At 54.2% G+C, this 18,674-nt stretch overlaps 54 non-coding genes across 54 annotated transcripts; 28 read left to right on the top strand and 26 right to left on the bottom strand.

The window, feature by feature from the left end:
- Nucleotides 1-174: 174 nt before the first annotated feature.
- On the top strand, nucleotides 175-247 carry Trnar-acg (transfer RNA arginine (anticodon ACG)). Its single transcript has one exon. It is a non-coding gene; the product is annotated as a tRNA-Arg (tRNA).
- Nucleotides 248-530: 283 nt separating this feature from the next.
- On the top strand, nucleotides 531-602 carry Trnam-cau (transfer RNA methionine (anticodon CAU)). Its single transcript has one exon. It is a non-coding gene; the product is annotated as a tRNA-Met (tRNA).
- A 233-nt stretch (nucleotides 603-835) lies between these two features.
- On the bottom strand, nucleotides 836-907 carry Trnad-guc (transfer RNA aspartic acid (anticodon GUC)). The gene has a single exon. It is a non-coding gene; the product is annotated as a tRNA-Asp (tRNA).
- A 111-nt stretch (nucleotides 908-1,018) lies between these two features.
- Nucleotides 1,019-1,110, bottom strand: Trnai-uau (transfer RNA isoleucine (anticodon UAU)). Its single transcript is given in 2 exon segments — nucleotides 1,019-1,054; nucleotides 1,073-1,110. It is a non-coding gene; the product is annotated as a tRNA-Ile (tRNA).
- Nucleotides 1,111-1,553: 443 nt separating this feature from the next.
- On the top strand, nucleotides 1,554-1,626 carry Trnar-acg (transfer RNA arginine (anticodon ACG)). The gene has a single exon. It is a non-coding gene; the product is annotated as a tRNA-Arg (tRNA).
- A 283-nt stretch (nucleotides 1,627-1,909) lies between these two features.
- Trnam-cau (transfer RNA methionine (anticodon CAU)) lies at nucleotides 1,910-1,981 on the top strand. Its single transcript has one exon. It is a non-coding gene; the product is annotated as a tRNA-Met (tRNA).
- Nucleotides 1,982-2,214: 233 nt separating this feature from the next.
- On the bottom strand, nucleotides 2,215-2,286 carry Trnad-guc (transfer RNA aspartic acid (anticodon GUC)). Its single transcript has one exon. It is a non-coding gene; the product is annotated as a tRNA-Asp (tRNA).
- Nucleotides 2,287-2,397: 111 nt separating this feature from the next.
- On the bottom strand, nucleotides 2,398-2,489 carry Trnai-uau (transfer RNA isoleucine (anticodon UAU)). Its single transcript is given in 2 exon segments — nucleotides 2,398-2,433; nucleotides 2,452-2,489. It is a non-coding gene; the product is annotated as a tRNA-Ile (tRNA).
- A 443-nt stretch (nucleotides 2,490-2,932) lies between these two features.
- Nucleotides 2,933-3,005, top strand: Trnar-acg (transfer RNA arginine (anticodon ACG)). Its single transcript has one exon. It is a non-coding gene; the product is annotated as a tRNA-Arg (tRNA).
- Nucleotides 3,006-3,288: 283 nt separating this feature from the next.
- Trnam-cau (transfer RNA methionine (anticodon CAU)) lies at nucleotides 3,289-3,360 on the top strand. Its single transcript has one exon. It is a non-coding gene; the product is annotated as a tRNA-Met (tRNA).
- Nucleotides 3,361-3,593: 233 nt separating this feature from the next.
- On the bottom strand, nucleotides 3,594-3,665 carry Trnad-guc (transfer RNA aspartic acid (anticodon GUC)). Its single transcript has one exon. It is a non-coding gene; the product is annotated as a tRNA-Asp (tRNA).
- A 111-nt stretch (nucleotides 3,666-3,776) lies between these two features.
- Nucleotides 3,777-3,868, bottom strand: Trnai-uau (transfer RNA isoleucine (anticodon UAU)). Its single transcript is given in 2 exon segments — nucleotides 3,777-3,812; nucleotides 3,831-3,868. It is a non-coding gene; the product is annotated as a tRNA-Ile (tRNA).
- Nucleotides 3,869-4,311: 443 nt separating this feature from the next.
- Nucleotides 4,312-4,384, top strand: Trnar-acg (transfer RNA arginine (anticodon ACG)). The gene has a single exon. It is a non-coding gene; the product is annotated as a tRNA-Arg (tRNA).
- A 283-nt stretch (nucleotides 4,385-4,667) lies between these two features.
- Trnam-cau (transfer RNA methionine (anticodon CAU)) lies at nucleotides 4,668-4,739 on the top strand. Its single transcript has one exon. It is a non-coding gene; the product is annotated as a tRNA-Met (tRNA).
- Nucleotides 4,740-4,972: 233 nt separating this feature from the next.
- On the bottom strand, nucleotides 4,973-5,044 carry Trnad-guc (transfer RNA aspartic acid (anticodon GUC)). Its single transcript has one exon. It is a non-coding gene; the product is annotated as a tRNA-Asp (tRNA).
- A 111-nt stretch (nucleotides 5,045-5,155) lies between these two features.
- On the bottom strand, nucleotides 5,156-5,247 carry Trnai-uau (transfer RNA isoleucine (anticodon UAU)). The gene is given in 2 exon segments: nucleotides 5,156-5,191; nucleotides 5,210-5,247. It is a non-coding gene; the product is annotated as a tRNA-Ile (tRNA).
- A 443-nt stretch (nucleotides 5,248-5,690) lies between these two features.
- Nucleotides 5,691-5,763, top strand: Trnar-acg (transfer RNA arginine (anticodon ACG)). Its single transcript has one exon. It is a non-coding gene; the product is annotated as a tRNA-Arg (tRNA).
- Nucleotides 5,764-6,046: 283 nt separating this feature from the next.
- Nucleotides 6,047-6,118, top strand: Trnam-cau (transfer RNA methionine (anticodon CAU)). The gene has a single exon. It is a non-coding gene; the product is annotated as a tRNA-Met (tRNA).
- Nucleotides 6,119-6,351: 233 nt separating this feature from the next.
- On the bottom strand, nucleotides 6,352-6,423 carry Trnad-guc (transfer RNA aspartic acid (anticodon GUC)). The gene has a single exon. It is a non-coding gene; the product is annotated as a tRNA-Asp (tRNA).
- A 111-nt stretch (nucleotides 6,424-6,534) lies between these two features.
- On the bottom strand, nucleotides 6,535-6,626 carry Trnai-uau (transfer RNA isoleucine (anticodon UAU)). Its single transcript is given in 2 exon segments — nucleotides 6,535-6,570; nucleotides 6,589-6,626. It is a non-coding gene; the product is annotated as a tRNA-Ile (tRNA).
- A 443-nt stretch (nucleotides 6,627-7,069) lies between these two features.
- Trnar-acg (transfer RNA arginine (anticodon ACG)) lies at nucleotides 7,070-7,142 on the top strand. The gene has a single exon. It is a non-coding gene; the product is annotated as a tRNA-Arg (tRNA).
- Nucleotides 7,143-7,425: 283 nt separating this feature from the next.
- On the top strand, nucleotides 7,426-7,497 carry Trnam-cau (transfer RNA methionine (anticodon CAU)). Its single transcript has one exon. It is a non-coding gene; the product is annotated as a tRNA-Met (tRNA).
- A 233-nt stretch (nucleotides 7,498-7,730) lies between these two features.
- On the bottom strand, nucleotides 7,731-7,802 carry Trnad-guc (transfer RNA aspartic acid (anticodon GUC)). The gene has a single exon. It is a non-coding gene; the product is annotated as a tRNA-Asp (tRNA).
- A 111-nt stretch (nucleotides 7,803-7,913) lies between these two features.
- On the bottom strand, nucleotides 7,914-8,005 carry Trnai-uau (transfer RNA isoleucine (anticodon UAU)). The gene is given in 2 exon segments: nucleotides 7,914-7,949; nucleotides 7,968-8,005. It is a non-coding gene; the product is annotated as a tRNA-Ile (tRNA).
- A 443-nt stretch (nucleotides 8,006-8,448) lies between these two features.
- On the top strand, nucleotides 8,449-8,521 carry Trnar-acg (transfer RNA arginine (anticodon ACG)). The gene has a single exon. It is a non-coding gene; the product is annotated as a tRNA-Arg (tRNA).
- A 283-nt stretch (nucleotides 8,522-8,804) lies between these two features.
- On the top strand, nucleotides 8,805-8,876 carry Trnam-cau (transfer RNA methionine (anticodon CAU)). The gene has a single exon. It is a non-coding gene; the product is annotated as a tRNA-Met (tRNA).
- A 233-nt stretch (nucleotides 8,877-9,109) lies between these two features.
- Nucleotides 9,110-9,181, bottom strand: Trnad-guc (transfer RNA aspartic acid (anticodon GUC)). The gene has a single exon. It is a non-coding gene; the product is annotated as a tRNA-Asp (tRNA).
- Nucleotides 9,182-9,292: 111 nt separating this feature from the next.
- On the bottom strand, nucleotides 9,293-9,384 carry Trnai-uau (transfer RNA isoleucine (anticodon UAU)). The gene is given in 2 exon segments: nucleotides 9,293-9,328; nucleotides 9,347-9,384. It is a non-coding gene; the product is annotated as a tRNA-Ile (tRNA).
- Nucleotides 9,385-9,827: 443 nt separating this feature from the next.
- Trnar-acg (transfer RNA arginine (anticodon ACG)) lies at nucleotides 9,828-9,900 on the top strand. The gene has a single exon. It is a non-coding gene; the product is annotated as a tRNA-Arg (tRNA).
- A 283-nt stretch (nucleotides 9,901-10,183) lies between these two features.
- Trnam-cau (transfer RNA methionine (anticodon CAU)) lies at nucleotides 10,184-10,255 on the top strand. Its single transcript has one exon. It is a non-coding gene; the product is annotated as a tRNA-Met (tRNA).
- A 233-nt stretch (nucleotides 10,256-10,488) lies between these two features.
- On the bottom strand, nucleotides 10,489-10,560 carry Trnad-guc (transfer RNA aspartic acid (anticodon GUC)). The gene has a single exon. It is a non-coding gene; the product is annotated as a tRNA-Asp (tRNA).
- Nucleotides 10,561-10,671: 111 nt separating this feature from the next.
- On the bottom strand, nucleotides 10,672-10,763 carry Trnai-uau (transfer RNA isoleucine (anticodon UAU)). The gene is given in 2 exon segments: nucleotides 10,672-10,707; nucleotides 10,726-10,763. It is a non-coding gene; the product is annotated as a tRNA-Ile (tRNA).
- A 443-nt stretch (nucleotides 10,764-11,206) lies between these two features.
- Nucleotides 11,207-11,279, top strand: Trnar-acg (transfer RNA arginine (anticodon ACG)). The gene has a single exon. It is a non-coding gene; the product is annotated as a tRNA-Arg (tRNA).
- Nucleotides 11,280-11,562: 283 nt separating this feature from the next.
- Nucleotides 11,563-11,634, top strand: Trnam-cau (transfer RNA methionine (anticodon CAU)). The gene has a single exon. It is a non-coding gene; the product is annotated as a tRNA-Met (tRNA).
- Nucleotides 11,635-11,867: 233 nt separating this feature from the next.
- Nucleotides 11,868-11,939, bottom strand: Trnad-guc (transfer RNA aspartic acid (anticodon GUC)). Its single transcript has one exon. It is a non-coding gene; the product is annotated as a tRNA-Asp (tRNA).
- Nucleotides 11,940-12,050: 111 nt separating this feature from the next.
- On the bottom strand, nucleotides 12,051-12,142 carry Trnai-uau (transfer RNA isoleucine (anticodon UAU)). Its single transcript is given in 2 exon segments — nucleotides 12,051-12,086; nucleotides 12,105-12,142. It is a non-coding gene; the product is annotated as a tRNA-Ile (tRNA).
- A 443-nt stretch (nucleotides 12,143-12,585) lies between these two features.
- On the top strand, nucleotides 12,586-12,658 carry Trnar-acg (transfer RNA arginine (anticodon ACG)). Its single transcript has one exon. It is a non-coding gene; the product is annotated as a tRNA-Arg (tRNA).
- A 283-nt stretch (nucleotides 12,659-12,941) lies between these two features.
- Trnam-cau (transfer RNA methionine (anticodon CAU)) lies at nucleotides 12,942-13,013 on the top strand. Its single transcript has one exon. It is a non-coding gene; the product is annotated as a tRNA-Met (tRNA).
- A 233-nt stretch (nucleotides 13,014-13,246) lies between these two features.
- Trnad-guc (transfer RNA aspartic acid (anticodon GUC)) lies at nucleotides 13,247-13,318 on the bottom strand. The gene has a single exon. It is a non-coding gene; the product is annotated as a tRNA-Asp (tRNA).
- A 111-nt stretch (nucleotides 13,319-13,429) lies between these two features.
- On the bottom strand, nucleotides 13,430-13,521 carry Trnai-uau (transfer RNA isoleucine (anticodon UAU)). Its single transcript is given in 2 exon segments — nucleotides 13,430-13,465; nucleotides 13,484-13,521. It is a non-coding gene; the product is annotated as a tRNA-Ile (tRNA).
- A 443-nt stretch (nucleotides 13,522-13,964) lies between these two features.
- Trnar-acg (transfer RNA arginine (anticodon ACG)) lies at nucleotides 13,965-14,037 on the top strand. The gene has a single exon. It is a non-coding gene; the product is annotated as a tRNA-Arg (tRNA).
- Nucleotides 14,038-14,320: 283 nt separating this feature from the next.
- Trnam-cau (transfer RNA methionine (anticodon CAU)) lies at nucleotides 14,321-14,392 on the top strand. The gene has a single exon. It is a non-coding gene; the product is annotated as a tRNA-Met (tRNA).
- A 233-nt stretch (nucleotides 14,393-14,625) lies between these two features.
- On the bottom strand, nucleotides 14,626-14,697 carry Trnad-guc (transfer RNA aspartic acid (anticodon GUC)). The gene has a single exon. It is a non-coding gene; the product is annotated as a tRNA-Asp (tRNA).
- Nucleotides 14,698-14,808: 111 nt separating this feature from the next.
- On the bottom strand, nucleotides 14,809-14,900 carry Trnai-uau (transfer RNA isoleucine (anticodon UAU)). The gene is given in 2 exon segments: nucleotides 14,809-14,844; nucleotides 14,863-14,900. It is a non-coding gene; the product is annotated as a tRNA-Ile (tRNA).
- A 443-nt stretch (nucleotides 14,901-15,343) lies between these two features.
- Trnar-acg (transfer RNA arginine (anticodon ACG)) lies at nucleotides 15,344-15,416 on the top strand. The gene has a single exon. It is a non-coding gene; the product is annotated as a tRNA-Arg (tRNA).
- Nucleotides 15,417-15,699: 283 nt separating this feature from the next.
- Trnam-cau (transfer RNA methionine (anticodon CAU)) lies at nucleotides 15,700-15,771 on the top strand. Its single transcript has one exon. It is a non-coding gene; the product is annotated as a tRNA-Met (tRNA).
- A 233-nt stretch (nucleotides 15,772-16,004) lies between these two features.
- On the bottom strand, nucleotides 16,005-16,076 carry Trnad-guc (transfer RNA aspartic acid (anticodon GUC)). Its single transcript has one exon. It is a non-coding gene; the product is annotated as a tRNA-Asp (tRNA).
- A 111-nt stretch (nucleotides 16,077-16,187) lies between these two features.
- On the bottom strand, nucleotides 16,188-16,279 carry Trnai-uau (transfer RNA isoleucine (anticodon UAU)). Its single transcript is given in 2 exon segments — nucleotides 16,188-16,223; nucleotides 16,242-16,279. It is a non-coding gene; the product is annotated as a tRNA-Ile (tRNA).
- A 443-nt stretch (nucleotides 16,280-16,722) lies between these two features.
- Nucleotides 16,723-16,795, top strand: Trnar-acg (transfer RNA arginine (anticodon ACG)). Its single transcript has one exon. It is a non-coding gene; the product is annotated as a tRNA-Arg (tRNA).
- Nucleotides 16,796-17,078: 283 nt separating this feature from the next.
- Trnam-cau (transfer RNA methionine (anticodon CAU)) lies at nucleotides 17,079-17,150 on the top strand. The gene has a single exon. It is a non-coding gene; the product is annotated as a tRNA-Met (tRNA).
- Nucleotides 17,151-17,383: 233 nt separating this feature from the next.
- On the bottom strand, nucleotides 17,384-17,455 carry Trnad-guc (transfer RNA aspartic acid (anticodon GUC)). Its single transcript has one exon. It is a non-coding gene; the product is annotated as a tRNA-Asp (tRNA).
- A 111-nt stretch (nucleotides 17,456-17,566) lies between these two features.
- Nucleotides 17,567-17,658, bottom strand: Trnai-uau (transfer RNA isoleucine (anticodon UAU)). Its single transcript is given in 2 exon segments — nucleotides 17,567-17,602; nucleotides 17,621-17,658. It is a non-coding gene; the product is annotated as a tRNA-Ile (tRNA).
- Nucleotides 17,659-18,101: 443 nt separating this feature from the next.
- On the top strand, nucleotides 18,102-18,174 carry Trnar-acg (transfer RNA arginine (anticodon ACG)). The gene has a single exon. It is a non-coding gene; the product is annotated as a tRNA-Arg (tRNA).
- A 283-nt stretch (nucleotides 18,175-18,457) lies between these two features.
- Nucleotides 18,458-18,529, top strand: Trnam-cau (transfer RNA methionine (anticodon CAU)). The gene has a single exon. It is a non-coding gene; the product is annotated as a tRNA-Met (tRNA).
- The last annotated feature ends 145 nt before the right edge of the window (nucleotides 18,530-18,674 follow it).

Genomic DNA, 18,674 nt, shown 5'->3' with positions numbered 1-18,674 from the left:
GCACCGTGGCCGAGCAGCTGGAGGAGAGGTGCCTTCCTTGGCAGCTCCCTGCAGAGTGCGCAAGACCAGAGTGGCCGCGCCGCCGTTGTCAGTGGACGACATGCAGTTGCCGAGCCACGGAGAACATGTTGCTTTGCGATGTGCACCCGCCTCGTGGTAGAAAACACAAACAGTGGCCCAGTGGCGCAACGGATAACGCGTCTGACTACGGATCAGAAGATTCCAGGTTCGAATCCTGGCAGGGTCGGCATTTTGTTAGTTGCGGGCGCGTAGCTAGGCAGTGGATTCGAATGTCTCCACCTTCGTGGAGTGCAATGTTAATCCTGAGCATCTCGCAGCTGCATCTCGAGACGATTGCGGTAAATATCGCTTCGTGCAAGCGTCAGCGTAGCGTCAGTCGAGCAAAGTCGAGACAAGTCAAGCTGAGAGATGTTACGCACTTAATTAAACGGTAGGCGCGGGAAACCGACGCAGACAACGCTTTCCAAGTGTCCCATGTCACGCACCGAAGAGCGCGGACGGCTCCACGCAGCAGAGTGGCGCAGTGGAAGCGTGCTGGGCCCATAACCCAGAGGTCCGTGGATCGAAACCACGCTCTGCTAAAATTATTCTTTTTCTTGGGTGCCTCGAGCTCGATCATTAAGCCTGGGGTGAGCTGGTTCAGCGTCAACAGCAACCCCTGTAAGTCGTGAAACGACGACGTCGTGTGAAGAATGCGAGAAACACTTCCTAAGACGCAGACTTTCTTACGATTTTGCAGTAACTACATTCCTTGATCGCAACGTTAATGTCCTTTCGGGCCACGCGTGCAACTTTCGCGATATAAAAATCGCACCTCCCCGGCGGGGAATCGAACCCCGGTCTCCCGCGTGACAGGCGGGGATACTAACCACTATACTACCGAGGAACACGCGATCGGTGACTATAATGCACGCACACTTATGTTTCTCAAGCAGGTGATACATCTCAACTCTCGCGTCCCGATGCTTTCAGAGTCAGCTGCTACGAAATAAAAGTATGCCCCAGGTGAGGCTCGAACTCACATCCCCGGCATTGCTCACGGCTACTGCCTTATAACTACCGTGCGCTAACCAATTGCGCCACTGGGGCTACAGCAGAGAGCTTTCAGTTAGCGATACTCACTTTGCTGCCAACCTGTTGTGGCTGCACACCCGTCATAAGATCGTCACCTGCGGCCATACTGCGAATTTAGCACCTGTCTACGAATGCCTCATTCGATTCTTGCTTCATAAGCTACACTTACAAGCATATCAACCGCTTGTCCTCGCCGAAAAAAATGCAGAAAAACGCGCGCCTTGCCTTCTGCTACCTGTCCAACAGCGAGGGCAGATGTGTGGCAAGCTCTAAGCCGTGCAGGCGCACCGTGGCCGAGCAGCTGGAGGAGAGGTGCCTTCCTTGGCAGCTCCCTGCAGAGTGCGCAAGACCAGAGTGGCCGCGCCGCCGTTGTCAGTGGACGACATGCAGTTGCCGAGCCACGGAGAACACGTTGCTTTGCGATGTGCACCCGCCTCGTGGTAGAAAACGCAAACAGTGGCCCTGTAGCGCAACGGATAACGCGTGTGACTACGGATCAGAAGATTCCAGGTTCGAATCCTGGCAGGGTCGGCATTTTGTTAGTTGCGGGCGCGTAGCTAGGCAGTGGATTCGAATGTCTCCACCTTCGTGGAGTGCAATGTTAATCCTGAGCATCTCGCAGCTGCATCTCGAGACGATTGCGGTAAATATCGCTTCGTGCAAGCGTCAGCGTAGCGTCAGTCGAGCAAAGTCGAGACAAGTCAAGCTGAGAGATGTTACGCACTTAATTAAACGGTAGGCGCGGGAAACCGACGCAGACAACGCTTTCCAAGTGTCCCATGTCACGCACCGAAGAGCGCGGACGGCTCCACGCAGCAGAGTGGCGCAGTGGAAGCGTGCTGGGCCCATAACCCAGAGGTCCGTGGATCGAAACCACGCTCTGCTAAAATTATTCTTTTTCTTGGGTGCCTCGAGCTCGATCATTAAGCCTGGGGTGAGCTGGTTCAGCGTCAACAGCAACCCCTGTAAGTCGTGAAACGACGACGTCGTGTGAAGAATGCGAGAAACACTTCCTAAGACGCAGACTTTCTTACGATTTTGCAGTAACTACATTCCTTGATCGCAACGTTAATGTCCTTTCGGGCCACGCGTGCAACTTTCGCGATATAAAAATCGCACCTCCCCGGCGGGGAATCGAACCCCGGTCTCCCGCGTGACAGGCGGGGATACTAACCACTACACTACCGAGGAACACGCGATCGGTGACTATAATGCACGCACACTTATGTTTCTCAAGCAGGTGATACATCTCAACTCTCGCGTCCCGATGCTTTCAGAGTCAGCTGCTACGAAATAAAAGTATGCCCCAGGTGAGGCTCGAACTCACATCCCCGGCATTGCTCACGGCTACTGCCTTATAACTACCGTGCGCTAACCAATTGCGCCACTGGGGCTACAGCAGAGAGCTTTCAGTTAGCGATACTCACTTTGCTGCCAACCTGTTGTGGCTGCACACCCGTCATAAGATCGTCACCTGCGGCCATACTGCGAATTTAGCACCTGTCTACGAATGCCTCATTCGATTCTTGCTTCATATGCTACACTTACAAGCATATCAACCGCTTGTCCTCGCCGAAAAAAATGCAGAAAAACGCGCGCCTTGCCTTCTGCTACCTGTCCAACAGCGAGGGCAGATGTGTGGCAAGCTCTAAGCCGTGCAGGCGCACCGTGGCCGAGCAGCTGGAGGAGAGGTGCCTTCCTTGGCAGCTCCCTGCAGAGTGCGCAAGACCAGAGTGGCCGCGCCGCCGTTGTCAGTGGACGACATGCAGTTGCCGAGCCACGGAGAACACGTTGCTTTGCGATGTGCACCCGCCTCGTGGTAGAAAACGCAAACAGTGGCCCTGTAGCGCAACGGATAACGCGTCTGACTACGGATCAGAAGATTCCAGGTTCGAATCCTGGCAGGGTCGGCATTTTGTTAGTTGCGGGCGCGTAGCTAGGCAGTGGATTCGAATGTCTCCACCTTCGTGGAGTGCAATGTTAATCCTGAGCATCTCGCAGCTGCATCTCGAGACGATTGCGGTAAATATCGCTTCGTGCAAGCGTCAGCGTAGCGTCAGTCGAGCAAAGTCGAGACAAGTCAAGCTGAGAGATGTTACGCACTTAATTAAACGGTAGGCGCGGGAAACCGACGCAGACAACGCTTTCCAAGTGTCCCATGTCACGCACCGAAGAGCGCGGACGGCTCCACGCAGCAGAGTGGCGCAGTGGAAGCGTGCTGGGCCCATAACCCAGAGGTCCGTGGATCGAAACCACGCTCTGCTAAAATTATTCTTTTTCTTGGGTGCCTCGAGCTCGATCATTAAGCCTGGGGTGAGCTGGTTCAGCGTCAACAGCAACCCCTGTAAGTCGTGAAACGACGACGTCGTGTGAAGAATGCGAGAAACACTTCCTAAGACGCAGACTTTCTTACGATTTTGCAGTAACTACATTCCTTGATCGCAACGTTAATGTCCTTTCGGGCCACGCGTGCAACTTTCGCGATATAAAAATCGCACCTCCCCGGCGGGGAATCGAACCCCGGTCTCCCGCGTGACAGGCGGGGATACTAACCACTATACTACCGAGGAACACGCGATCGGTGACTATAATGCACGCACACTTATGTTTCTCAAGCAGGTGATACATCTCAACTCTCGCGTCCCGATGCTTTCAGAGTCAGCTGCTACGAAATAAAAGTATGCCCCAGGTGAGGCTCGAACTCACATCCCCGGCATTGCTCACGGCTACTGCCTTATAACTACCGTGCGCTAACCAATTGCGCCACTGGGGCTACAGCAGAGAGCTTTCAGTTAGCGATACTCACTTTGCTGCCAACCTGTTGTGGCTGCACACCCGTCATAAGATCGTCACCTGCGGCCATACTGCGAATTTAGCACCTGTCTACGAATGCCTCATTCGATTCTTGCTTCATATGCTACACTTACAAGCATATCAACCGCTTGTCCTCGCCGAAAAAAATGCAGAAAAACGCGCGCCTTGCCTTCTGCTACCTGTCCAACAGCGAGGGCAGATGTGTGGCAAGCTCTAAGCCGTGCAGGCGCACCGTGGCCGAGCAGCTGGAGGAGAGGTGCCTTCCTTGGCAGCTCCCTGCAGAGTGCGCAAGACCAGAGTGGCCGCGCCGCCGTTGTCAGTGGACGACATGCAGTTGCCGAGCCACGGAGAACACGTTGCTTTGCGATGTGCACCCGCCTCGTGGTAGAAAACGCAAACAGTGGCCCTGTAGCGCAACGGATAACGCGTCTGACTACGGATCAGAAGATTCCAGGTTCGAATCCTGGCAGGGTCGGCATTTTGTTAGTTGCGGGCGCGTAGCTAGGCAGTGGATTCGAATGTCTCCACCTTCGTGGAGTGCAATGTTAATCCTGAGCATCTCGCAGCTGCATCTCGAGACGATTGCGGTAAATATCGCTTCGTGCAAGCGTCAGCGTAGCGTCAGTCGAGCAAAGTCGAGACAAGTCAAGCTGAGAGATGTTACGCACTTAATTAAACGGTAGGCGCGGGAAACCGACGCAGACAACGCTTTCCAAGTGTCCCATGTCACGCACCGAAGAGCGCGGACGGCTCCACGCAGCAGAGTGGCGCAGTGGAAGCGTGCTGGGCCCATAACCCAGAGGTCCGTGGATCGAAACCACGCTCTGCTAAAATTATTCTTTTTCTTGGGTGCCTCGAGCTCGATCATTAAGCCTGGGGTGAGCTGGTTCAGCGTCAACAGCAACCCCTGTAAGTCGTGAAACGACGACGTCGTGTGAAGAATGCGAGAAACACTTCCTAAGACGCAGACTTTCTTACGATTTTGCAGTAACTACATTCCTTGATCGCAACGTTAATGTCCTTTCGGGCCACGCGTGCAACTTTCGCGATATAAAAATCGCACCTCCCCGGCGGGGAATCGAACCCCGGTCTCCCGCGTGACAGGCGGGGATACTAACCACTATACTACCGAGGAACACGCGATCGGTGACTATAATGCACGCACACTTATGTTTCTCAAGCAGGTGATACATCTCAACTCTCGCGTCCCGATGCTTTCAGAGTCAGCTGCTACGAAATAAAAGTATGCCCCAGGTGAGGCTCGAACTCACATCCCCGGCATTGCTCACGGCTACTGCCTTATAACTACCGTGCGCTAACCAATTGCGCCACTGGGGCTACAGCAGAGAGCTTTCAGTTAGCGATACTCACTTTGCTGCCAACCTGTTGTGGCTGCACACCCGTCATAAGATCGTCACCTGCGGCCATACTGCGAATTTAGCACCTGTCTACGAATGCCTCATTCGATTCTTGCTTCATATGCTACACTTACAAGCATATCAACCGCTTGTCCTCGCCGAAAAAAATGCAGAAAAACGCGCGCCTTGCCTTCTGCTACCTGTCCAACAGCGAGGGCAGATGTGTGGCAAGCTCTAAGCCGTGCAGGCGCACCGTGGCCGAGCAGCTGGAGGAGAGGTGCCTTCCTTGGCAGCTCCCTGCAGAGTGCGCAAGACCAGAGTGGCCGCGCCGCCGTTGTCAGTGGACGACATGCAGTTGCCGAGCCACGGAGAACACGTTGCTTTGCGATGTGCACCCGCCTCGTGGTAGAAAACGCAAACAGTGGCCCTGTGGCGCAACGGATAACGCGTCTGACTACGGATCAGAAGATTCCAGGTTCGAATCCTGGCAGGGTCGGCATTTTGTTAGTTGCGGGCGCGTAGCTAGGCAGTGGATTCGAATGTCTCCACCTTCGTGGAGTGCAATGTTAATCCTGAGCATCTCGCAGCTGCATCTCGAGACGATTGCGGTAAATATCGCTTCGTGCAAGCGTCAGCGTAGCGTCAGTCGAGCAAAGTCGAGACAAGTCAAGCTGAGAGATGTTACGCACTTAATTAAACGGTAGGCGCGGGAAACCGACGCAGACAACGCTTTCCAAGTGTCCCATGTCACGCACCGAAGAGCGCGGACGGCTCCACGCAGCAGAGTGGCGCAGTGGAAGCGTGCTGGGCCCATAACCCAGAGGTCCGTGGATCGAAACCACGCTCTGCTAAAATTATTCTTTTTCTTGGGTGCCTCGAGCTCGATCATTAAGCCTGGGGTGAGCTGGTTCAGCGTCAACAGCAACCCCTGTAAGTCGTGAAACGACGACGTCGTGTGAAGAATGCGAGAAACACTTCCTAAGACGCAGACTTTCTTACGATTTTGCAGTAACTACATTCCTTGATCGCAACGTTAATGTCCTTTCGGGCCACGCGTGCAACTTTCGCGATATAAAAATCGCACCTCCCCGGCGGGGAATCGAACCCCGGTCTCCCGCGTGACAGGCGGGGATACTAACCACTATACTACCGAGGAACACGCGATCGGTGACTATAATGCACGCACACTTATGTTTCTCAAGCAGGTGATACATCTCAACTCTCGCGTCCCGATGCTTTCAGAGTCAGCTGCTACGAAATAAAAGTATGCCCCAGGTGAGGCTCGAACTCACATCCCCGGCATTGCTCACGGCTACTGCCTTATAACTACCGTGCGCTAACCAATTGCGCCACTGGGGCTACAGCAGAGAGCTTTCAGTTAGCGATACTCACTTTGCTGCCAACCTGTTGTGGCTGCACACCCGTCATAAGATCGTCACCTGCGGCCATACTGCGAATTTAGCACCTGTCTACGAATGCCTCATTCGATTCTTGCTTCATATGCTACACTTACAAGCATATCAACCGCTTGTCCTCGCCGAAAAAAATGCAGAAAAACGCGCGCCTTGCCTTCTGCTACCTGTCCAACAGCGAGGGCAGATGTGTGGCAAGCTCTAAGCCGTGCAGGCGCACCGTGGCCGAGCAGCTGGAGGAGAGGTGCCTTCCTTGGCAGCTCCCTGCAGAGTGCGCAAGACCAGAGTGGCCGCGCCGCCGTTGTCAGTGGACGACATGCAGTTGCCGAGCCACGGAGAACACGTTGCTTTGCGATGTGCACCCGCCTCGTGGTAGAAAACGCAAACAGTGGCCCTGTAGCGCAACGGATAACGCGTCTGACTACGGATCAGAAGATTCCAGGTTCGAATCCTGGCAGGGTCGGCATTTTGTTAGTTGCGGGCGCGTAGCTAGGCAGTGGATTCGAATGTCTCCACCTTCGTGGAGTGCAATGTTAATCCTGAGCATCTCGCAGCTGCATCTCGAGACGATTGCGGTAAATATCGCTTCGTGCAAGCGTCAGCGTAGCGTCAGTCGAGCAAAGTCGAGACAAGTCAAGCTGAGAGATGTTACGCACTTAATTAAACGGTAGGCGCGGGAAACCGACGCAGACAACGCTTTCCAAGTGTCCCATGTCACGCACCGAAGAGCGCGGACGGCTCCACGCAGCAGAGTGGCGCAGTGGAAGCGTGCTGGGCCCATAACCCAGAGGTCCGTGGATCGAAACCACGCTCTGCTAAAATTATTCTTTTTCTTGGGTGCCTCGAGCTCGATCATTAAGCCTGGGGTGAGCTGGTTCAGCGTCAACAGCAACCCCTGTAAGTCGTGAAACGACGACGTCGTGTGAAGAATGCGAGAAACACTTCCTAAGACGCAGACTTTCTTACGATTTTGCAGTAACTACATTCCTTGATCGCAACGTTAATGTCCTTTCGGGCCACGCGTGCAACTTTCGCGATATAAAAATCGCACCTCCCCGGCGGGGAATCGAACCCCGGTCTCCCGCGTGACAGGCGGGGATACTAACCACTATACTACCGAGGAACACGCGATCGGTGACTATAATGCACGCACACTTATGTTTCTCAAGCAGGTGATACATCTCAACTCTCGCGTCCCGATGCTTTCAGAGTCAGCTGCTACGAAATAAAAGTATGCCCCAGGTGAGGCTCGAACTCACATCCCCGGCATTGCTCACGGCTACTGCCTTATAACTACCGTGCGCTAACCAATTGCGCCACTGGGGCTACAGCAGAGAGCTTTCAGTTAGCGATACTCACTTTGCTGCCAACCTGTTGTGGCTGCACACCCGTCATAAGATCGTCACCTGCGGCCATACTGCGAATTTAGCACCTGTCTACGAATGCCTCATTCGATTCTTGCTTCATATGCTACACTTACAAGCATATCAACCGCTTGTCCTCGCCGAAAAAAATGCAGAAAAACGCGCGCCTTGCCTTCTGCTACCTGTCCAACAGCGAGGGCAGATGTGTGGCAAGCTCTAAGCCGTGCAGGCGCACCGTGGCCGAGCAGCTGGAGGAGAGGTGCCTTCCTTGGCAGCTCCCTGCAGAGTGCGCAAGACCAGAGTGGCCGCGCCGCCGTTGTCAGTGGACGACATGCAGTTGCCGAGCCACGGAGAACACGTTGCTTTGCGATGTGCACCCGCCTCGTGGTAGAAAACGCAAACAGTGGCCCTGTAGCGCAACGGATAACGCGTCTGACTACGGATCAGAAGATTCCAGGTTCGAATCCTGGCAGGGTCGGCATTTTGTTAGTTGCGGGCGCGTAGCTAGGCAGTGGATTCGAATGTCTCCACCTTCGTGGAGTGCAATGTTAATCCTGAGCATCTCGCAGCTGCATCTCGAGACGATTGCGGTAAATATCGCTTCGTGCAAGCGTCAGCGTAGCGTCAGTCGAGCAAAGTCGAGACAAGTCAAGCTGAGAGATGTTACGCACTTAATTAAACGGTAGGCGCGGGAAACCGACGCAGACAACGCTTTCCAAGTGTCCCATGTCACGCACCGAAGAGCGCGGACGGCTCCACGCAGCAGAGTGGCGCAGTGGAAGCGTGCTGGGCCCATAACCCAGAGGTCCGTGGATCGAAACCACGCTCTGCTAAAATTATTCTTTTTCTTGGGTGCCTCGAGCTCGATCATTAAGCCTGGGGTGAGCTGGTTCAGCGTCAACAGCAACCCCTGTAAGTCGTGAAACGACGACGTCGTGTGAAGAATGCGAGAAACACTTCCTAAGACGCAGACTTTCTTACGATTTTGCAGTAACTACATTCCTTGATCGCAACGTTAATGTCCTTTCGGGCCACGCGTGCAACTTTCGCGATATAAAAATCGCACCTCCCCGGCGGGGAATCGAACCCCGGTCTCCCGCGTGACAGGCGGGGATACTAACCACTATACTACCGAGGAACACGCGATCGGTGACTATAATGCACGCACACTTATGTTTCTCAAGCAGGTGATACATCTCAACTCTCGCGTCCCGATGCTTTCAGAGTCAGCTGCTACGAAATAAAAGTATGCCCCAGGTGAGGCTCGAACTCACATCCCCGGCATTGCTCACGGCTACTGCCTTATAACTACCGTGCGCTAACCAATTGCGCCACTGGGGCTACAGCAGAGAGCTTTCAGTTAGCGATACTCACTTTGCTGCCAACCTGTTGTGGCTGCACACCCGTCATAAGATCGTCACCTGCGGCCATACTGCGAATTTAGCACCTGTCTACGAATGCCTCATTCGATTCTTGCTTCATATGCTACACTTACAAGCATATCAACCGCTTGTCCTCGCCGAAAAAAATGCAGAAAAACGCGCGCCTTGCCTTCTGCTACCTGTCCAACAGCGAGGGCAGATGTGTGGCAAGCTCTAAGCCGTGCAGGCGCACCGTGGCCGAGCAGCTGGAGGAGAGGTGCCTTCCTTGGCAGCTCCCTGCAGAGTGCGCAAGACCAGAGTGGCCGCGCCGCCGTTGTCAGTGGACGACATGCAGTTGCCGAGCCACGGAGAACACGTTGCTTTGCGATGTGCACCCGCCTCGTGGTAGAAAACGCAAACAGTGGCCCTGTGGCGCAACGGATAACGCGTGTGACTACGGATCAGAAGATTCCAGGTTCGAATCCTGGCAGGGTCGGCATTTTGTTAGTTGCGGGCGCGTAGCTAGGCAGTGGATTCGAATGTCTCCACCTTCGTGGAGTGCAATGTTAATCCTGAGCATCTCGCAGCTGCATCTCGAGACGATTGCGGTAAATATCGCTTCGTGCAAGCGTCAGCGTAGCGTCAGTCGAGCAAAGTCGAGACAAGTCAAGCTGAGAGATGTTACGCACTTAATTAAACGGTAGGCGCGGGAAACCGACGCAGACAACGCTTTCCAAGTGTCCCATGTCACGCACCGAAGAGCGCGGACGGCTCCACGCAGCAGAGTGGCGCAGTGGAAGCGTGCTGGGCCCATAACCCAGAGGTCCGTGGATCGAAACCACGCTCTGCTAAAATTATTCTTTTTCTTGGGTGCCTCGAGCTCGATCATTAAGCCTGGGGTGAGCTGGTTCAGCGTCAACAGCAACCCCTGTAAGTCGTGAAACGACGACGTCGTGTGAAGAATGCGAGAAACACTTCCTAAGACGCAGACTTTCTTACGATTTTGCAGTAACTACATTCCTTGATCGCAACGTTAATGTCCTTTCGGGCCACGCGTGCAACTTTCGCGATATAAAAATCGCACCTCCCCGGCGGGGAATCGAACCCCGGTCTCCCGCGTGACAGGCGGGGATACTAACCACTATACTACCGAGGAACACGCGATCGGTGACTATAATGCACGCACACTTATGTTTCTCAAGCAGGTGATACATCTCAACTCTCGCGTCCCGATGCTTTCAGAGTCAGCTGCTACGAAATAAAAGTATGCCCCAGGTGAGGCTCGAACTCACATCCCCGGCATTGCTCACGGCTACTGCCTTATAACTACCGTGCGCTAACCAATTGCGCCACTGGGGCTACAGCAGAGAGCTTTCAGTTAGCGATACTCACTTTGCTGCCAACCTGTTGTGGCTGCACACCCGTCATAAGATCGTCACCTGCGGCCATACTGCGAATTTAGCACCTGTCTACGAATGCCTCATTCGATTCTTGCTTCATATGCTACACTTACAAGCATATCAACCGCTTGTCCTCGCCGAAAAAAATGCAGAAAAACGCGCGCCTTGCCTTCTGCTACCTGTCCAACAGCGAGGGCAGATGTGTGGCAAGCTCTAAGCCGTGCAGGCGCACCGTGGCCGAGCAGCTGGAGGAGAGGTGCCTTCCTTGGCAGCTCCCTGCAGAGTGCGCAAGACCAGAGTGGCCGCGCCGCCGTTGTCAGTGGACGACATGCAGTTGCCGAGCCACGGAGAACACGTTGCTTTGCGATGTGCACCCGCCTCGTGGTAGAAAACGCAAACAGTGGCCCTGTAGCGCAACGGATAACGCGTCTGACTACGGATCAGAAGATTCCAGGTTCGAATCCTGGCAGGGTCGGCATTTTGTTAGTTGCGGGCGCGTAGCTAGGCAGTGGATTCGAATGTCTCCACCTTCGTGGAGTGCAATGTTAATCCTGAGCATCTCGCAGCTGCATCTCGAGACGATTGCGGTAAATATCGCTTCGTGCAAGCGTCAGCGTAGCGTCAGTCGAGCAAAGTCGAGACAAGTCAAGCTGAGAGATGTTACGCACTTAATTAAACGGTAGGCGCGGGAAACCGACGCAGACAACGCTTTCCAAGTGTCCCATGTCACGCACCGAAGAGCGCGGACGGCTCCACGCAGCAGAGTGGCGCAGTGGAAGCGTGCTGGGCCCATAACCCAGAGGTCCGTGGATCGAAACCACGCTCTGCTAAAATTATTCTTTTTCTTGGGTGCCTCGAGCTCGATCATTAAGCCTGGGGTGAGCTGGTTCAGCGTCAACAGCAACCCCTGTAAGTCGTGAAACGACGACGTCGTGTGAAGAATGCGAGAAACACTTCCTAAGACGCAGACTTTCTTACGATTTTGCAGTAACTACATTCCTTGATCGCAACGTTAATGTCCTTTCGGGCCACGCGTGCAACTTTCGCGATATAAAAATCGCACCTCCCCGGCGGGGAATCGAACCCCGGTCTCCCGCGTGACAGGCGGGGATACTAACCACTATACTACCGAGGAACACGCGATCGGTGACTATAATGCACGCACACTTATGTTTCTCAAGCAGGTGATACATCTCAACTCTCGCGTCCCGATGCTTTCAGAGTCAGCTGCTACGAAATAAAAGTATGCCCCAGGTGAGGCTCGAACTCACATCCCCGGCATTGCTCACGGCTACTGCCTTATAACTACCGTGCGCTAACCAATTGCGCCACTGGGGCTACAGCAGAGAGCTTTCAGTTAGCGATACTCACTTTGCTGCCAACCTGTTGTGGCTGCACACCCGTCATAAGATCGTCACCTGCGGCCATACTGCGAATTTAGCACCTGTCTACGAATGCCTCATTCGATTCTTGCTTCATATGCTACACTTACAAGCATATCAACCGCTTGTCCTCGCCGAAAAAAATGCAGAAAAACGCGCGCCTTGCCTTCTGCTACCTGTCCAACAGCGAGGGCAGATGTGTGGCAAGCTCTAAGCCGTGCAGGCGCACCGTGGCCGAGCAGCTGGAGGAGAGGTGCCTTCCTTGGCAGCTCCCTGCAGAGTGCGCAAGACCAGAGTGGCCGCGCCGCCGTTGTCAGTGGACGACATGCAGTTGCCGAGCCACGGAGAACACGTTGCTTTGCGATGTGCACCCGCCTCGTGGTAGAAAACGCAAACAGTGGCCCTGTAGCGCAACGGATAACGCGTCTGACTACGGATCAGAAGATTCCAGGTTCGAATCCTGGCAGGGTCGGCATTTTGTTAGTTGCGGGCGCGTAGCTAGGCAGTGGATTCGAATGTCTCCACCTTCGTGGAGTGCAATGTTAATCCTGAGCATCTCGCAGCTGCATCTCGAGACGATTGCGGTAAATATCGCTTCGTGCAAGCGTCAGCGTAGCGTCAGTCGAGCAAAGTCGAGACAAGTCAAGCTGAGAGATGTTACGCACTTAATTAAACGGTAGGCGCGGGAAACCGACGCAGACAACGCTTTCCAAGTGTCCCATGTCACGCACCGAAGAGCGCGGACGGCTCCACGCAGCAGAGTGGCGCAGTGGAAGCGTGCTGGGCCCATAACCCAGAGGTCCGTGGATCGAAACCACGCTCTGCTAAAATTATTCTTTTTCTTGGGTGCCTCGAGCTCGATCATTAAGCCTGGGGTGAGCTGGTTCAGCGTCAACAGCAACCCCTGTAAGTCGTGAAACGACGACGTCGTGTGAAGAATGCGAGAAACACTTCCTAAGACGCAGACTTTCTTACGATTTTGCAGTAACTACATTCCTTGATCGCAACGTTAATGTCCTTTCGGGCCACGCGTGCAACTTTCGCGATATAAAAATCGCACCTCCCCGGCGGGGAATCGAACCCCGGTCTCCCGCGTGACAGGCGGGGATACTAACCACTATACTACCGAGGAACACGCGATCGGTGACTATAATGCACGCACACTTATGTTTCTCAAGCAGGTGATACATCTCAACTCTCGCGTCCCGATGCTTTCAGAGTCAGCTGCTACGAAATAAAAGTATGCCCCAGGTGAGGCTCGAACTCACATCCCCGGCATTGCTCACGGCTACTGCCTTATAACTACCGTGCGCTAACCAATTGCGCCACTGGGGCTACAGCAGAGAGCTTTCAGTTAGCGATACTCACTTTGCTGCCAACCTGTTGTGGCTGCACACCCGTCATAAGATCGTCACCTGCGGCCATACTGCGAATTTAGCACCTGTCTACGAATGCCTCATTCGATTCTTGCTTCATATGCTACACTTACAAGCATATCAACCGCTTGTCCTCGCCGAAAAAAATGCAGAAAAACGCGCGCCTTGCCTTCTGCTACCTGTCCAACAGCGAGGGCAGATGTGTGGCAAGCTCTAAGCCGTGCAGGCGCACCGTGGCCGAGCAGCTGGAGGAGAGGTGCCTTCCTTGGCAGCTCCCTGCAGAGTGCGCAAGACCAGAGTGGCCGCGCCGCCGTTGTCAGTGGACGACATGCAGTTGCCGAGCCACGGAGAACACGTTGCTTTGCGATGTGCACCCGCCTCGTGGTAGAAAACGCAAACAGTGGCCCTGTAGCGCAACGGATAACGCGTGTGACTACGGATCAGAAGATTCCAGGTTCGAATCCTGGCAGGGTCGGCATTTTGTTAGTTGCGGGCGCGTAGCTAGGCAGTGGATTCGAATGTCTCCACCTTCGTGGAGTGCAATGTTAATCCTGAGCATCTCGCAGCTGCATCTCGAGACGATTGCGGTAAATATCGCTTCGTGCAAGCGTCAGCGTAGCGTCAGTCGAGCAAAGTCGAGACAAGTCAAGCTGAGAGATGTTACGCACTTAATTAAACGGTAGGCGCGGGAAACCGACGCAGACAACGCTTTCCAAGTGTCCCATGTCACGCACCGAAGAGCGCGGACGGCTCCACGCAGCAGAGTGGCGCAGTGGAAGCGTGCTGGGCCCATAACCCAGAGGTCCGTGGATCGAAACCACGCTCTGCTAAAATTATTCTTTTTCTTGGGTGCCTCGAGCTCGATCATTAAGCCTGGGGTGAGCTGGTTCAGCGTCAACAGCAACCCCTGTAAGTCGTGAAACGACGACGTCGTGTGAAGAATGCGAGAAACACTTCCTAAGACGCAGACTTTCTTACGATTTTGCAGTAACTACATTCCTTGATCGCAACGTTAATGTCCTTTCGGGCCACGCGTGCAACTTTCGCGATATAAAAATCGCACCTCCCCGGCGGGGAATCGAACCCCGGTCTCCCGCGTGACAGGCGGGGATACTAACCACTATACTACCGAGGAACACGCGATCGGTGACTATAATGCACGCACACTTATGTTTCTCAAGCAGGTGATACATCTCAACTCTCGCGTCCCGATGCTTTCAGAGTCAGCTGCTACGAAATAAAAGTATGCCCCAGGTGAGGCTCGAACTCACATCCCCGGCATTGCTCACGGCTACTGCCTTATAACTACCGTGCGCTAACCAATTGCGCCACTGGGGCTACAGCAGAGAGCTTTCAGTTAGCGATACTCACTTTGCTGCCAACCTGTTGTGGCTGCACACCCGTCATAAGATCGTCACCTGCGGCCATACTGCGAATTTAGCACCTGTCTACGAATGCCTCATTCGATTCTTGCTTCATATGCTACACTTACAAGCATATCAACCGCTTGTCCTCGCCGAAAAAAATGCAGAAAAACGCGCGCCTTGCCTTCTGCTACCTGTCCAACAGCGAGGGCAGATGTGTGGCAAGCTCTAAGCCGTGCAGGCGCACCGTGGCCGAGCAGCTGGAGGAGAGGTGCCTTCCTTGGCAGCTCCCTGCAGAGTGCGCAAGACCAGAGTGGCCGCGCCGCCGTTGTCAGTGGACGACATGCAGTTGCCGAGCCACGGAGAACACGTTGCTTTGCGATGTGCACCCGCCTCGTGGTAGAAAACGCAAACAGTGGCCCTGTAGCGCAACGGATAACGCGTCTGACTACGGATCAGAAGATTCCAGGTTCGAATCCTGGCAGGGTCGGCATTTTGTTAGTTGCGGGCGCGTAGCTAGGCAGTGGATTCGAATGTCTCCACCTTCGTGGAGTGCAATGTTAATCCTGAGCATCTCGCAGCTGCATCTCGAGACGATTGCGGTAAATATCGCTTCGTGCAAGCGTCAGCGTAGCGTCAGTCGAGCAAAGTCGAGACAAGTCAAGCTGAGAGATGTTACGCACTTAATTAAACGGTAGGCGCGGGAAACCGACGCAGACAACGCTTTCCAAGTGTCCCATGTCACGCACCGAAGAGCGCGGACGGCTCCACGCAGCAGAGTGGCGCAGTGGAAGCGTGCTGGGCCCATAACCCAGAGGTCCGTGGATCGAAACCACGCTCTGCTAAAATTATTCTTTTTCTTGGGTGCCTCGAGCTCGATCATTAAGCCTGGGGTGAGCTGGTTCAGCGTCAACAGCAACCCCTGTAAGTCGTGAAACGACGACGTCGTGTGAAGAATGCGAGAAACACTTCCTAAGACGCAGACTTTCTTACGATTTTGCAGTAACTACATTCCTTGATCGCAACGTTAATGTCCTTTCGGGCCACGCGTGCAACTTTCGCGATATAAAAATCGCACCTCCCCGGCGGGGAATCGAACCCCGGTCTCCCGCGTGACAGTCGGGGATACTAACCACTATACTACCGAGGAACACGCGATCGGTGACTATAATGCACGCACACTTATGTTTCTCAAGCAGGTGATACATCTCAACTCTCGCGTCCCGATGCTTTCAGAGTCAGCTGCTACGAAATAAAAGTATGCCCCAGGTGAGGCTCGAACTCACATCCCCGGCATTGCTCACGGCTACTGCCTTATAACTACCGTGCGCTAACCAATTGCGCCACTGGGGCTACAGCAGAGAGCTTTCAGTTAGCGATACTCACTTTGCTGCCAACCTGTTGTGGCTGCACACCCGTCATAAGATCGTCACCTGCGGCCATACTGCGAATTTAGCACCTGTCTACGAATGCCTCATTCGATTCTTGCTTCATATGCTACACTTACAAGCATATCAACCGCTTGTCCTCGCCGAAAAAAATGCAGAAAAACGCGCGCCTTGCCTTCTGCTACCTGTCCAACAGCGAGGGCAGATGTGTGGCAAGCTCTAAGCCGTGCAGGCGCACCGTGGCCGAGCAGCTGGAGGAGAGGTGCCTTCCTTGGCAGCTCCCTGCAGAGTGCGCAAGACCAGAGTGGCCGCGCCGCCGTTGTCAGTGGACGACATGCAGTTGCCGAGCCACGGAGAACACGTTGCTTTGCGATGTGCACCCGCCTCGTGGTAGAAAACGCAAACAGTGGCCCTGTAGCGCAACGGATAACGCGTGTGACTACGGATCAGAAGATTCCAGGTTCGAATCCTGGCAGGGTCGGCATTTTGTTAGTTGCGGGCGCGTAGCTAGGCAGTGGATTCGAATGTCTCCACCTTCGTGGAGTGCAATGTTAATCCTGAGCATCTCGCAGCTGCATCTCGAGACGATTGCGGTAAATATCGCTTCGTGCAAGCGTCAGCGTAGCGTCAGTCGAGCAAAGTCGAGACAAGTCAAGCTGAGAGATGTTACGCACTTAGTTAAACGGTAGGCGCGGGAAACCGACGCAGACAACGCTTTCCAAGTGTCCCATGTCACGCACCGAAGAGCGCGGACGGCTCCACGCAGCAGAGTGGCGCAGTGGAAGCGTGCTGGGCCCATAACCCAGAGGTCCGTGGATCGAAACCACGCTCTGCTAAAATTATTCTTTTTCTTGGGTGCCTCGAGCTCGATCATTAAGCCTGGGGTGAGCTGGTTCAGCGTCAACAGCAACCCCTGTAAGTCGTGAAACGACGACGTCGTGTGAAGAATGCGAGAAACACTTCCTAAGACGCAGACTTTCTTACGATTTTGCAGTAACTACATTCCTTGATCGCAACGTTAATGTCCTTTCGGGCCACGCGTGCAACTTTCGCGATATAAAAATCGCACCTCCCCGGCGGGGAATCGAACCCCGGTCTCCCGCGTGACAGGCGGGGATACTAACCACTATACTACCGAGGAACACGCGATCGGTGACTATAATGCACGCACACTTATGTTTCTCAAGCAGGTGATACATCTCAACTCTCGCGTCCCGATGCTTTCAGAGTCAGCTGCTACGAAATAAAAGTATGCCCCAGGTGAGGCTCGAACTCACATCCCCGGCATTGCTCACGGCTACTGCCTTATAACTACCGTGCGCTAACCAATTGCGCCACTGGGGCTACAGCAGAGAGCTTTCAGTTAGCGATACTCACTTTGCTGCCAACCTGTTGTGGCTGCACACCCGTCATAAGATCGTCACCTGCGGCCATACTGCGAATTTAGCACCTGTCTACGAATGCCTCATTCGATTCTTGCTTCATATGCTACACTTACAAGCATATCAACCGCTTGTCCTCGCCGAAAAAAATGCAGAAAAACGCGCGCCTTGCCTTCTGCTACCTGTCCAACAGCGAGGGCAGATGTGTGGCAAGCTCTAAGCCGTGCAGGCGCACCGTGGCCGAGCAGCTGGAGGAGAGGTGCCTTCCTTGGCAGCTCCCTGCAGAGTGCGCAAGACCAGAGTGGCCGCGCCGCCGTTGTCAGTGGACGACATGCAGTTGCCGAGCCACGGAGAACACGTTGCTTTGCGATGTGCACCCGCCTCGTGGTAGAAAACGCAAACAGTGGCCCTGTAGCGCAACGGATAACGCGTGTGACTACGGATCAGAAGATTCCAGGTTCGAATCCTGGCAGGGTCGGCATTTTGTTAGTTGCGGGCGCGTAGCTAGGCAGTGGATTCGAATGTCTCCACCTTCGTGGAGTGCAATGTTAATCCTGAGCATCTCGCAGCTGCATCTCGAGACGATTGCGGTAAATATCGCTTCGTGCAAGCGTCAGCGTAGCGTCAGTCGAGCAAAGTCGAGACAAGTCAAGCTGAGAGATGTTACGCACTTAGTTAAACGGTAGGCGCGGGAAACCGACGCAGACAACGCTTTCCAAGTGTCCCATGTCACGCACCGAAGAGCGCGGACGGCTCCACGCAGCAGAGTGGCGCAGTGGAAGCGTGCTGGGCCCATAACCCAGAGGTCCGTGGATCGAAACCACGCTCTGCTAAAATTATTCTTTTTCTTGGGTGCCTCGAGCTCGATCATTAAGCCTGGGGTGAGCTGGTTCAGCGTCAACAGCAACCCCTGTAAGTCGTGAAACGACGACGTCGTGTGAAGAATGCGAGAAACACTTCCTAAGACGCAGACTTTCT

The sequence above is a fragment of the Schistocerca nitens genome, chromosome 9 (genome assembly GCF_023898315.1).
Source record: "Schistocerca nitens isolate TAMUIC-IGC-003100 chromosome 9, iqSchNite1.1, whole genome shotgun sequence".
Taxonomy (NCBI): Eukaryota; Metazoa; Arthropoda; class Insecta; order Orthoptera; family Acrididae; genus Schistocerca; species Schistocerca nitens.
Note: the sequence above shows the minus strand (reverse complement) of the source record. Positions and strands in the feature narration are given on the sequence as shown.